General features: G+C 49.2%; 1 long non-coding RNA gene across 1 annotated transcript; it reads right to left on the bottom strand.

Moving 5' to 3' along the window:
* Window positions 1-364: 364 nt before the first annotated feature.
* LOC139085536 (uncharacterized) lies at window positions 365-7109 on the bottom strand. Its single transcript, XR_011543896.1, has 5 exons — window positions 6864-7109; window positions 6553-6685; window positions 3827-3953; window positions 2634-2735; window positions 365-1049 (listed from the first exon to the last, which is right to left on the bottom strand). It is a non-coding gene; the product is annotated as an uncharacterized lncRNA (long non-coding RNA).
* Between the last annotated feature and the right edge of the window lie 6202 nt (window positions 7110-13311).

Below are 13311 nucleotides of genomic sequence, written 5' to 3'. Positions count from 1 at the left end.
AGGAGGGGACAGGTTAAATAAGTTATAGGGGGCCAGCCCTGTGGCCAAGTGGTTGAGTTCGTGTGCTCTGCTTTGGTGGCCCAGAGTTTTGCCGGTTTGGATCCTGGGTGCAGACTTAGCACCGCTCACCAGGCCATGCTGAGGCGGCATCTTACATAGCACAACCGGAAGGACCTACAACTAGCATATACAACTATGTACTGGGTGGCTTTGGGGAGGAGAAGAAAAAAAGAGAAGATTGGCAACAGATGTTAGCTCAGGGCCAGTCTTTAAAAATAAAATAAGCTATGGGATATCCACACAATGGGATAATCTGAATCTATATGAAAAATGAGTGAGCCTCTTAAGTACTGGTATGGAGACATTTCCAAGATTTACATATTTTATTTCACGCATATGTGTGTTTTATTAGGTACCACTCTAGGTGCTTTGCAGATTTTCATTCATGCAACCCTCATGGCAATCCCCATTTTAGAGCTGAGGAAAATGAGGCACTAGAGGTTAAACAACTGGCTCAGAGTCCCAGCACAGCAAGAGGAGAGGCCGGAGTCAAACTTAGTCGGGTTCAGTCCGTTCTTTTCACCTCTGCTGTGCAGTCTTCACATTAAATTGAACATAGAAAGTTGCAGAAAAATGGGTGCAAAAAGTACTATCCTGTTAAAAAAAAAAGGGGGGGAGGGCAATGGGGCTGACAATGCCATGTGCTTAGAACTACCCCTTCAGGAATGTGTAACAGATGTGGCTGCCAGGAAGGGTACCCGGTGGGCTGGGACGGAGAGGAAGGGTGAAATCTCCCTACACTGTATTTCCCATAAGATTATTACTTTCACCCAGCTAAGATGTAATCATCGTTTAAAATGCACCACCATTTAAAAAGGAAGAAGCGAAATTTAAAACAATATTGATGGCTTTGTTTCCGCAGAACCGGTCGAGGCGGCTGTCCCATTCTATGTTTCTTTCGGTGCGCTGAGGCGTCTGCGGTGTGCTGAGCATCGGCGAAGGCGGCGCTACGGGGGGTGTGCATCCCCACAGAATCGCCAAGACAAAGCCTGGACGTTAAAATACATATAGAATTAATATATTAATAGAATTACCTGTGTTCCTCATCTATTTAGTCAAATATTTGTGGAATAAATAAGCAATTTAGTTAATGAATGAATGCAGTTGGAGACCAGCTAAGGTTTGTATCACGGGCTCTTTGGGGCTCTGTGGGGTTTCCAACAGAGGGTGCAGAGACCCGCGTAGAGCTTTTCTTTTCTTTTCCTTTCTGCAAAGACCCCTGCCTGAGGATGCATTTTAATTGCAAAACAGTCGTGAGTGGACTGCTAATGAGGACCCCTCCCCGCGGGTTGCGTCAGAGCCCCTCCTCCCCATCCCCCACCAGGCTGCTCGGGTGTTTATCAGCCTCAGGAGCTGTCGTCCAGCGACCGTGCGTTGCTATGGAAACCGCAGCCAGCCCGGGAAGAGAGGGGGCCTACGACAGGAGCTGGAATTTTCCGGGCTCAGGCGTTAGCCTGTGTGTACGTGTGCATTCAAAATCCCAGCCTAGACTCCAGCAGGGGCTGCCTGAGGTTGTGGAGGGGAGCACTGACAAGGGGGCTGTGGGCACGCGGCTTCTCCCTCTGACTCTGAATCTTGCTTCCGCAATGGAGAAAAGCGCGAGTTCATGGGGCCCCGGTGAAAACTGACTCAGGCCGCCTCCCCAGCGTTCAGCTCAGCGCCTGGCTGGTCCTGGCCAGAGTTTCTCAAGGGGGGCCCTACATCTCCTCCTGCACGGTCACCAGCCACGATGCCGTTTGCTAAACATGCAGATCTGTGGGCTCTATCTTAGAAAAAATTTTTCTAGAATCTTCCACTGTCCTCATCACATTTTCCTTCTTTGGAGAAAATAAGACATTTTCTCCAAATAACTTCTCTGTCTCTGCAATCTTATTTTTTATTTACTTGCATATTGTCCCTCTCTCCTGTTCGATATTAGTCAACCTCTGTGAGCGGAGCTGTATCTATCTTAGTTACGTCTAGACTCAGTGCCTTCAATAGTGCCGGCACATAGTGGCCTACGATCCAGATAACCGGACTTAAATGAACAAATCAGTGAATGGATGGATGGACGGATGGATGAATCTGTGCTTTCCTGTTATACCATAATCTCAAAGGAGGTGATTGGAAGGGAGCATATTTTCTAGATTCTTCTGGCCTCCAAGGGAGACAAAAGTTGTAATCCTGGCTCCCATCTCCTTCGTACTCCTCTCCGACGGGAGGCCTCGGTTTCTGGGACAGGGATGGGGCACATTCACCACTTGATGGGGATCCTGGCTTCTTTTCTTGTTCCATCTTTATCGAGATATAGTTGACAAATTAGAATTGTATACACTTAAGGTGTAGAACGCGATGATTTGATATATGTCTATGTTGTGAAATAATCATTACAATCAAGTTAATGAACATATCTGTCTCCTCACAGTTACTATTGCTTTCTTTCTTCTTCTTGTGTGTGTGTGTGTGGTGAGAACACTTAAGATCTACCTTCTTAGCAAATGTCAAGTGTACGACACAGTGTTGTTAATGGTGTACGTTAGATGGAGATCCTGGGTTCTTATAGGTCAGTCCGTGGGTGTGGGGCACACTGTTACCTCGCTGTTTCCACCGATGGTTTGGCTCTGTTTGAATCTGGGGTAATTAGCTGTGCGCCCCAAGGCCAGTCACTTAAGCTCGCTGTGCTTCAGGCTCCTCATCTGCAAAATAGGGCTAATCATAACGCCCACCCCATGGGGCCATTGTGAAGGCTGAAAAGAAAAATACGTGTGAGCACTCAACAAAGCTCGCACATAATGGGGACTCAGGAAGTCATATTTCCTATATATTTTTTCATTTCATAAATATATGTGTATATTTCAATATATAATATGTAATCAATAATCAACATATCTACATATAAAATCAACATATATAAAAGCTATCTACATAAAAAATCAATATTTCTCAACTGAGGTTGATTTTGTCCTTCAAGGGACGATTTGCCTATGTCTGAAGACATTTTGGGTTGTCACTACTGGAAGGGGGGCTACTGGCATCTAGTGCGCACAGGCCAGGGATGCTGCTCAGCACCCTACAATGCACAGGACGGCCTCCACACCAAAGAAGGATCTGGCCCCAAATGTCAGTAGTACCAAGGCTGAGAAACCCTGGTATATACACATACATTTATAACAGTCTAGACCAGTGAGAAATAAAGAAATATAATGTGAGCCACATATGTAATTTAAAACTTCCTAGTATCCTCATTTAAAAAGCTAAAAAAAAAAAAAAGAGGGCGCCAGCCTAGTGGTTAAGTTTGGCACACTCCACTTCAGCAGCCTGGGTTCCTGGGCTTGGACCTACACCACTCATCAGTGGCCATACTATGGCAGTGATCCACATACAAAATAGAGGAAGACTGGCACAGATGCTAGCTCAGGGCGAATCTTCCTCAGCAAAAAGGTAAAAAAAAAAAAAGGTGAAATTAATTTCAAGACCATATCTTGTTTAATCCAATATATTCAACATATTATCACGTAATCGGCATGTAGTCTATATAAAACATTGTCAATGAGATCTTTCACCTTCTTGTCTCATACAAAGTCTTTGAAATCCAGTGTGTGTTTTATGCTTTATGCCACATGTCAGTTCACATGAGCCACATTTCGAGTCTTGCCGCAGCACAGGGCTGCCCCGTTGGACTGCTCAGGGAGGATCATTGTCACATGCTGAAAAGCATGGCCAGCAGAGGGCGTCATGAGACTATCACGGAGTGACTTCAAAACCCACCCAGGGGGCGACAACTTACCCAATGGGCAGAGCCTGAGAAAGACAAAGGCTTGTGGCCATGGACTCCATCCTCCTGGGTGAGGGAGAAGGGGAGCAGACGGGGGAGAGGCAGGGCTGCAGTCGTCTCTGCCACGCTCTGTCCCATCCTGCCAGGGGGAGAGAAGTGGTCAACAGCAAGGACTTCCAAGCCTGATGGCTTGGATCCCACCCCCTCTCCTCTCTGCCCGGGCCGTCCACCCTACTGACATTACCAGTGTCTGGTTCCTTTGCCTCCCTCCCCCTACGGCCTCCAGTCTGGCCTCAGTGCCCCACTGGCAGCCAGAGTCGTCTTGCTTGGACACAAGACTGACTACCACCCTCCCTGACTAGCGTCCATCAGGGCTCCCTGTGGCGCTGGGGGCAAAATTGCAGCCACTGACCATGGCCTAAATATATCTCCAGGTCTGGCCTTATCAAGTCCCCCAGCCTTGTCTCACCGCTCCCCTGCCCACCTGGGTTCTGGCTGTCATTGCCTGAGCCATGTCTCCCCCACCTTCATCTGTTGAAGCCCTAATCCTGGTACTTCAGAATGTGACTGTGTTTGAAAACAGTCTTTAAAGAGGCAAGTAAGTTAAAGTGAGGGCATTGCGGTGGGCCCTCATCCGATGTGACTGGTGTCCTCATACGAAGAGGGGATGAGGACGCAGACACGCACAGAGGGACCACCCTGTGAGGACAGAGGGAGGAGACAGCCGTCTATATGCAAGGACAGAGGCCTCAGGAGAAACCGACCCTCCACCGCCCTGATCTCTGAATTCTGGCCTCCTCAACGTGGGGAAGTGAGCTCCTGCTGTCGAAGAGCCCCGTCCGTCCGTGGGGCTTGGTCACGGCAGCCCCAGCAAGCTGATAAGAATCACTCAGTTTTTAAAAGATTTTATTTTCCCTTTTTCTCCCCAAAGCCCCCCAGTACATAGTTGTATATTTCAGTTGTGGGTCCTTCTAGTTGTGGCATGTGGGACACCGCCTCAACGTGGCCTGACGAGCGGTGCCATGTCCGCACCCAGGATCTGAACTGGTGAAACCCTGGGCCGCCGAAGCTGAGTGTGAACTCAACCACTTGGCCACGGGCCAGCCCCACACTCATTTTTTTAAAAAGGTTTCTTTTAAAAAGCAAAAAACATTCTGGAAACGTGCATATAATCGCTATGAAAATAAATAACTACTTAACATAGAAATTCTAAACAAAAAAAGCTGGATATCTCAAAAGAAATACGCACTAGGGAGATCAACAGGTGATCCTGACTGAAGTGCAAGCCCGTACAATGTATTGGTTGTTCCTTGTGTTTAGTGAGAACCACATGAAACACCTGCGACTCCAGTTGTCCCTTGAGAGCCTGGGCAGAGGGTCAGGAGGATGAAAATACCTGGCCTTGCTGGGGCCCCTCTGTTTTCTGAACGCGCTGAGCTGTGCTTCTCACTCCGTGTTGTGCTGGTGTGCGCCCGCCTCATCCCCACCGGCTCCTCTGAGTCTAGCTCGCCAACAACAGCACCAAGCATAATAATAGCTAACGTGTGGAGCGCTTTGTAAGGATCTCTCCTTCGATCCTCACAACAGCTCCTAGGCTGGTACAGTAACATGTCTTTGTTCCAGATGGGGCAACTACGGCACAGAGCAGTGAAACCACTCGTTCTTTCAGGTCTGTCAATGCCAATAACCAATGATCATTCTACCTAGAGAGTTTTATTTGAGCTGGGAGTGCAAAGCGCTCCAGGGAACACTGGTTTTCGGCACAGTTGTTCGCCATTTCCCAGCAGAGAGACGCACAGCGAGCACGGCGGCGGGGACATGGGCTCAAGGGAGCAGAGCGGTGTTTGGTTACAGATCGGCGCGGGCGGGAGTCCAGGCGGCCTTGGCGCTGTGGGAGGGAGGCACCCAGTCTTATCTTTAAAGAGCGCTGGTGTCAAAGGAAGGGAGGCAGGACAGTTTTTTTAATCTTCAAAGAGCACATTCTTTGCTTTAGGGTAATGATTAGAGCAGATGTACCATGTCTGTCTGACAGGCCGTAAGTCAGGCTGCTCCGGTTCAAATAAAATTCAGGCCAAAGCAGGTTCAAACCGGAATGGCTTCCCCATATGCTCGAAAATATCACATTTCTCACATGGGGTCCGGGAGCCAGGAGGGAGCAGGGCTAGGACTTAACATCCTGGTTCTTCCTCTTCAAGAAAAATGAATTCTTGAGTCTCGGCTGTGGGTTGCTGAGCCCGTGGGGGGGCGGCACATCACACAGCATGCCCCCCTGGGGGGCAGCACCCTCCCCTACAGGGGCCTGGCCAGGAGTCCTCGCCTCCCCCGACCCCGGGCCCTGTGGTGTGGAGTCTGCCTCCTTGGACATCACTGAGTCCCCAGCATCCACAGAGCGCAGGCAATGATAGCACAGATATGATACTAGCACGGTACTGAGGAAGGCGGGGTTGTTCTGGTCACCAGGTGATTGAATACTACTCCGGCCAGGCCCTGTCCACAAGCACTTTACCATATTAACTAAGTTTCCCAACAACCGTGAGAAGTGCATACCTTTATGATCTCTGATTTGAAGATGAGGAGACCCAGGCCCAGAGAGGTGAAGTAACTTGCCTGAGGGCACACAGCCATTGTGTGGCACTAGGATACATCAATACAGTCACATGGTGCTTAATGACAGGATACATTCTGAGAAAGGTGTTAGGTGATTTTGTCATTGTGTGAACACCATAGAGGGTACTTACCCAAACCTGGATGGTATAGCCTGCTACACATCTGGGCTGTGTGGTATTAATCTCATGGGACCGTCACTGTATATGCAGTCAGGCGTATATGCCGTACATGACTGTAGAATGTAATATACACACACGCATGCACCTAAAGACACAAAAATGGGAAAGAAGGTGAAATCTGAAACAGAAGTGAGTAGACAGAGGGATCAGGATCTCGCCCCAGCGCTAGTGCACTGTGAGCTGGACCTTCCCTGCTGGGCCAGCCGTGCCCGCAGCACACGGAGCAGCCTCCTGGCTCCACTGCCGACCCCAGGGACACTCACCCCGAGTGTGACCACCAGAAACATCTCCAGAAACTGCCGAGGGTCTCCTGGGGGCGAGACCGCCTGGGGTAGGACCAAAGCCCGGCCTCTCGGAGACTGGCTGCCTCCGAGGGCTGACCGTGTGGTGAAGCGCAAACTGGTGTCCTCTTCCCAGACCAGCAGTGACGAGTGTGGGAGGCCTTGGGGACCAGACCGCCCCAGAGCGCAGAGGCAGGGCTTGTGCCGACGTGGATCTGATGTTAGTCCCCCACTAGAAACCCACCAATGACCTCTTATCCCCCAGGGTGCCGAGTCACCACTGCTCAACGCGCCCCCATCTCCTACCACTCTCTTCTTCACTTTCTGGACTGCAGGTGCATTGGCCTTCTTGTGACTCCTCGAACATACCCATACCTGCCACCTACCTCAGGGGCTTTGCACTTGCTGTTTCCTCAACCTGGAGGGAACAGCAAATTCCAGCCAAGGGCATGTCTTGCTCCCTCGTCATTTCCAAGAGTGAAAATAAAATTACCTTTATTTTTTATTATTTTTTTCCAGTTTTGTTGAGAAATAACTGACATACATCACTAAATACATACATACTAAAATTACCTTCAAAAAGCCTATTTCAATAAAAAGAAGCAGGGAGTCATATTAAATAAAAAATATTAAGGAGAGAATTATGGGCCATGAGGTTAACATGTTGAAAAAACTCATAGATGGAGGAAGTAGAGGCTGTGGGGAAACAGGGCTGGGTGTCTGCTGATTTATTTTATTTTTAATGTTACTTTTATTTTAAATCTAATTCCACTCATTTTTTCAATAAGTAATACATTCAAAAGGTTCAAAAAGGTATATAGTGAAAAGACTCTCTCCCCTGTCCTGGCTCCCTTCCCAGGAGGCACCCAGTGATGCAGACAGTGCTCTCTGGTCACAGGCAGATAGCCCGTGAACACACAAGTAAATATGTGTGTCAGTTTTCCATTTTCTATACAAAATTTAGCATCCTAAACTCACTGTTTCATATCTTGTTTTTTATTTTCTACCAAAATATATTTTGGAGCTCAGGTCATATTGGAACATAAAGCATGGCCATGTTCCTTTTTAACAGCTGCACAATATTCCATTTATGGATTAAACCAGAAATATCATTATTATTATTCCCCATGGATGTCTGCCTAGGTTGTATCCAACCTTTGACAGGTAAAAATTATAAATAAAAGTAAATAACCTTCCTTTTTGGTGAGCGAGCGTGAAGGCAGCTGGCGTAATGACGCTCCTGGAGGGAGGAGAAGCAGCCTGGGCTTGCTGGCTCGGGGCCGACAGACACATCCCTGCTCCACGTGTTTCATGTGTTGAAGAACACCCGTCTGGGGTGATGTTGACAACTCCGAACACCCTGGAATCTGTGCCTCCCGTGTTGGGGAACGCCAACTACTCTCCCCGGTGGCCGAGCGTCCCACGCTGACTCGGTGTGCTGGCCAAGCCCTCCTCTCTCAGCCGACGTCACCTTCTCAGGGCCGCTCAGGGCAAAGGGTTAACCTCGCCCAAAGAAAGGTTTGTCCCTTTGTCCCTGGCTCCTGGGGGTAACCTCTAAGCCCTTGGAACGTCCTTCCTGATAAGACTGTCTTCATTTCCCACCAGGAAAGAGAACAAGGCTGGCAACTGACGAATGACCATCATGGATTCAAGACTCAGCCTGATTTCAGTGATGTGAAAACGTGGGGAGAAGAAGTGCATCTTAGAATAAACAAAAGAAGGCAAAGTAAAGTGTGCTGAGTATTATAGTAAGGGGGGGGAAGGGTTGTTAGGGGGGGACAGAAGAGGGGAGCCATGCAGTGTGTGTCAGGGGGGCTCTGCCAAGGTAGTGACATCCAAGATGGGACTTGAGGGTGGAGCACAAGAGTTAGGTTGGAGAAGCGGGGTGTGGTGGAGTCAGAGGGATGGGTCGGAACGAGGTCCAAATGCAGTGATTCTAGGGGGAGCTGGCGGGTGCAGGGAGACTGGCTTCTTCAGGGACCTGAACGAGGCCCATGGAGCTGGAGCAGGGAGGTTTCTGGGGCCAGAACATCCAGGTGCTTGTAGACCACGGTAAGAGGGCTGTGTGTGACTCTGAGCATGGTCTGGAGCTGAAAGATTTTTTCTTTTAGTTGTGTGTGTGTGGGAGCAAACGAAAGAGGGACGTGGATGTACTTTCTTTTCTACCTGCTTCCCCTGACTGCTAGGAGGGGAGCTGAGGACAGGAGAGCAGCAGTGGAGGAAGAGAGACCCAGTGAGAGGCTACTGCACTGGTCCAGGCGGAGGCAAGGGCGGTTTGGATGAGGGGTGGAGATGAAAAAGTCTAAACAGGAATGGAAAACGTGGGCCGGATGAGAGAGACATCTTGACCAGGGAGGAGAGAAGACGAACGATTTTTCAAACAAGCATCGGCAGTGGAGGAGACCCCTGCTGGTCTTCCGTAGAACTTTCTGCCAAATGAAATAGCCCAGCTGGTTTCCAAGGAATGTTTTCCTTGCTGTCTATCTAAGGAGCGGAACGGTCATCCTCAGGCTGAGAGCAGCAGTCAGTATGCTAGAGTCGCCGGAGCCAAACCATAAAATCATTTGAAAGCCAGTCATTGTTCTCTAGAGTGTATCCCAAGATTCCGTTTTCACCAGCTTTTCACTAATTTCCTTGTGATGTTATGGCTCTGTGTTCTGGGTGCTTGATGCAGTAAGTGCCCAATAAATCCCAGCTATTCCTGCGGCTCTTGAGGCTGCTTATTTTATTACTGTTGCTCCGCCAGTTTGGAGCACAGAGTGTGTAATCCATCTTGCCCTGGCGAGCCGCACATCATGTTGTTGCATTGTGTGTGTGTCAATCTGTTTCTCCCATCAGCCTGTGAGTATCTCAGGGCGGGGAGCACGTCCTGTGTTTTTCCTGCACGCTCAACATAGCTCCCCGCACACAGTGGGTGATCACACTTGGAGAGCTGCTCATACCATATCTACTGGATAGCTCCCCAAAATACACAGTTTCAGTCGTGTATCTTATCACTTCGATCTAGATAAAAATGCTTGCACAGGCTGCTCTTTTTTCCTGCTTTTTTGCAATAGACGATAGCAGGTGGTGACTGAATGGCAGGCTCTGTGTGAGTTCAGAAGTCGACTCTGTGGAAGAATCTTTCTCTTTAGGAGATAGACACTGAAATATTTATGGATGAAGTGGTATCATGTCTGGGGTTTGCTTTAAAAATGATGCCGGTGGTGTGATGGGAGTGTGTGGACAACGTGCTGGAGGCATGAGCTGAGCATGGTGGAAATGCTGAGTATACAAGGATTCATTATGCTATTTTGTCTGCTTTTGTACATTTTCACACTTTTCAACCACACTGTCCCCAGCCAACACTCCTTTCACCTAAAGTCAAAGTAACCTTTCTAAACTGCATGTCTGGCCACGTCATTCTTCTATTTCAAATCCCACTGCCCTCTGGGAAAAAGTCAGAAAGAGGCAATCTTTAATGTCAAAGATTAATCTTTAATCTTATTCTCGCTTAAAATTCCCAGCACACCTGGGGCTGCAGATACTTATCAGTTTCACGGGGAAAAAATGAAATCTTGATGAAACCCATGATTACATCTTTGGCCCCCCTGGCTGCAGGCTTCCCTCCGTGGGGAGCACAGTGTTCAGATATTTTCTCTCCTGTGATCATTTTATTGCAAAGCCCCCCTCTTTGGAACTGTGAGTGATAAACATAACATCTCAGAAACCATCGGCCATATATTCCCAGGAAACAGCCGAAGGGAATCTCGGAGCAGAAATTCCCAAACCAATGGTTCTTTGTCGTGTATGTAATTTGAGTTTTGTGTTCTGTTTCTCCGGGTGTGTTCAGCATTGTCCACATCATGGTTCTCTGAGGACTCAGAAAACAAACGTGTTCTCCATCTTTTCAAGCCAAATGCTACAGTACAAACCTTCCAGCTCACTCCTCCCAGGGGTGGACATATCTGAACCATTTGTCATAGGCTCGGCCTCGCTCTCAGCTAATCCCCCAACAGCTGTGCTGGCCCCAGCAGGTCGAGCTGCTTCTGAGCAGCACGTGATCCCACGGGAGGCTGCAGAGGGCGGGCTGACCACCGGCAGCTGCTGGCAAACGGCTGGTGAAGAGCCGCTGGTTGTCCCGTGAGCTATGTGGTATTTGTCACAGATGGAAGCAGTGGCCTGATGGCCCCAGTTTATAATTCCTAGAATCGCTCCCCTGGAAGGGCAGGAAGGTTGAGACATCGTGATCGCCCTCCAATTTGCCCTGTAGCACGTTATTCTCCCATCATGAGGGTTTTACAACACACATCCAGGTTTTCCTAAAATCGGGGACATGGTTCAGTGCCTTTCTCTGTACAGAGAACCCTAGGACTCCACATGAAGCCTTTAGAGGTCCTTTCTGGAGGCAGGAAAGGCGGAGCAGAAGGCCAGAACAGGTTTAACAAGTGTCTCTACACACTTGTCCAAACCCACAGAATGCACGACACCAGGAACCAACCGAACACAGCCTGCTGACTCTGGGTGGTGATGACGTGTCGCTGTGGTTCATCCACTGGGACAAGTTCAGTGCTCCTGGAGGACGTGGGTAAGGGGGGTTTGTGTGGATGGGGGAAGCGGGTATGTGGGAAATCTCTGTACCTTCCTCTCAATCTTACTGTGAACCTAACACTGCTCTAAAAAATATAGTTTTTATTCAAATAAAAAAGAATAGTGAAAACAAAACAATGTGAATAGATGTGTCTAAACCAGTGGTTCTCAGCCAGTGGTGACTTTGCCCACTAGGGGACATCTGGCCGTGTCTGGAGTCATATTTGGTTGTCACAGCCTTCGGGGGGCACACTACTGGCATCTGGTCCTCAGAGGCCAGGGCTGCTGCTGAACGTGCTCCGGTCTGCAAGGCCGCCCAGCCCCAGGGGCCGAGGGCCTAGGCTAAGGGTCTGAGCACAGCCTCGGGCCAGGCGCTCTCCTACCGAGGATCTGAGCACGACTCTTCTTTGTTTAGAAAGTAATTAGCCATGAGGGTGTCGAAAGCATGCCAGCTCCTACTAGAAACTTCCTCTGGAATGAAACGGAAAGAATTGACAAGAGAATAACCTTTTTATGGTGAAAAAGTCAATTGTCTTTGAAGCTGAGCCATCTGCAATGACAGCAGTGCAATCGTCCGATGTTCTGGGGAACTCTGCGCAGAGGGCAGGAAAGAGGTGGGACTGCGGTCGGAGTCGGTTGCAATAACTGGAGCCAAAGGCGACGGCCTGGGCACAGGGAGAGTGGGCGGTGTGTGGAGATTTCTAGACCGGGGAGACGAAGGTGAATTAGGGGACTCTCGGATGGTTGGGACGTGGGCTCTGGGGAAAAGAGAAGAAAGAAAAATTAATCCTCAAATTTAGCTGGAGCAGCTTGGTAAGCGGTGGTGACATTTCACGAGATGGACGAGACTGCAGCGCAGGCAGGATGGTGAGGAGGCTGTCATCGTGGTTCGAGCCAGATCCGATGAGAGGAGTGTTGCTTGCAGTGGGGATAGAGAAAGGACCAGAGAGCCACCGAGACAGCAAGAGACAGTGCAAGAGTCACTAGGGGAGGCGAGTGGGCGTTCGCCTCGGGCGCAACATTCCTGGGAGAGCCAAAAACCTCAACAATCAAGATGTTAGTTTAATGCAATATATATATATATATATGTTTTTTTTTTTTTGAGGAAGATTAGCCCTGAGTGAACATTTGCTGCCAAACCTCCTCTTTTTGCTGAGGAAGACTGGCCCTGAGCTAACATCCATGCCCATCTTCCTCCACTTTTTGAGTGGGACGCCTGCCACAGCATGGCTTGACAAGCAGTGCCATGTCCGCACCCGGGATCCAAACCGGCGAACCCCGGGCCAGTGGAACATGCGAACCTAACCCCTGCGCCACCAGGACAGCCCTTAATGCAATTTTTTAAAAATAAAAAATAATGTGAAAAATCCATGATGTGCACAACACCAGAATTTTTACTCGGGACAGGATCCTACCAGCATTTTGCCACGACTACCCTCCCTCACCTCACCCCAATCCCTACCCTGAGAGATCCTGTCTTCAATTAAAAGGTTGAGGTTTGGCTCATTGTCAATTTTTTGGCATTAGTTTTGAAATTTTAAGGGAAGGTGGCATTAAAATATTATTTCTCTCGATTACTGAGATATTTGCCCCCGACCTCCACCTGCTACTTAAATTTTGTACCCGAGCTGAGAGCCCGACTCACATCCCCTGGCTCGGCCCTGGTGAGTGGGCACAGATGGGCAGAGACGTCAAAACTTCCACACAGGGCCAGTGGCCACAATGGACCCTCCCTCTGCTCCTCAGAGGTGCACGGGCTTCCGTTGAGCTGAGGGCCAGGCCGGATGCCATGTAACCAAGGCCGGGAATGGCTCTCCGGGACCCGGCACGATGCACACAGCACACTGCAGAAAACGCTTTC

This window comes from Equus przewalskii, chromosome 9 (assembly GCF_037783145.1).
Source record: "Equus przewalskii isolate Varuska chromosome 9, EquPr2, whole genome shotgun sequence".
NCBI lineage: Eukaryota > Metazoa > Chordata > Mammalia > Perissodactyla > Equidae > Equus > Equus przewalskii.
Note: the sequence above shows the minus strand (reverse complement) of the source record. Positions and strands in the feature narration are given on the sequence as shown.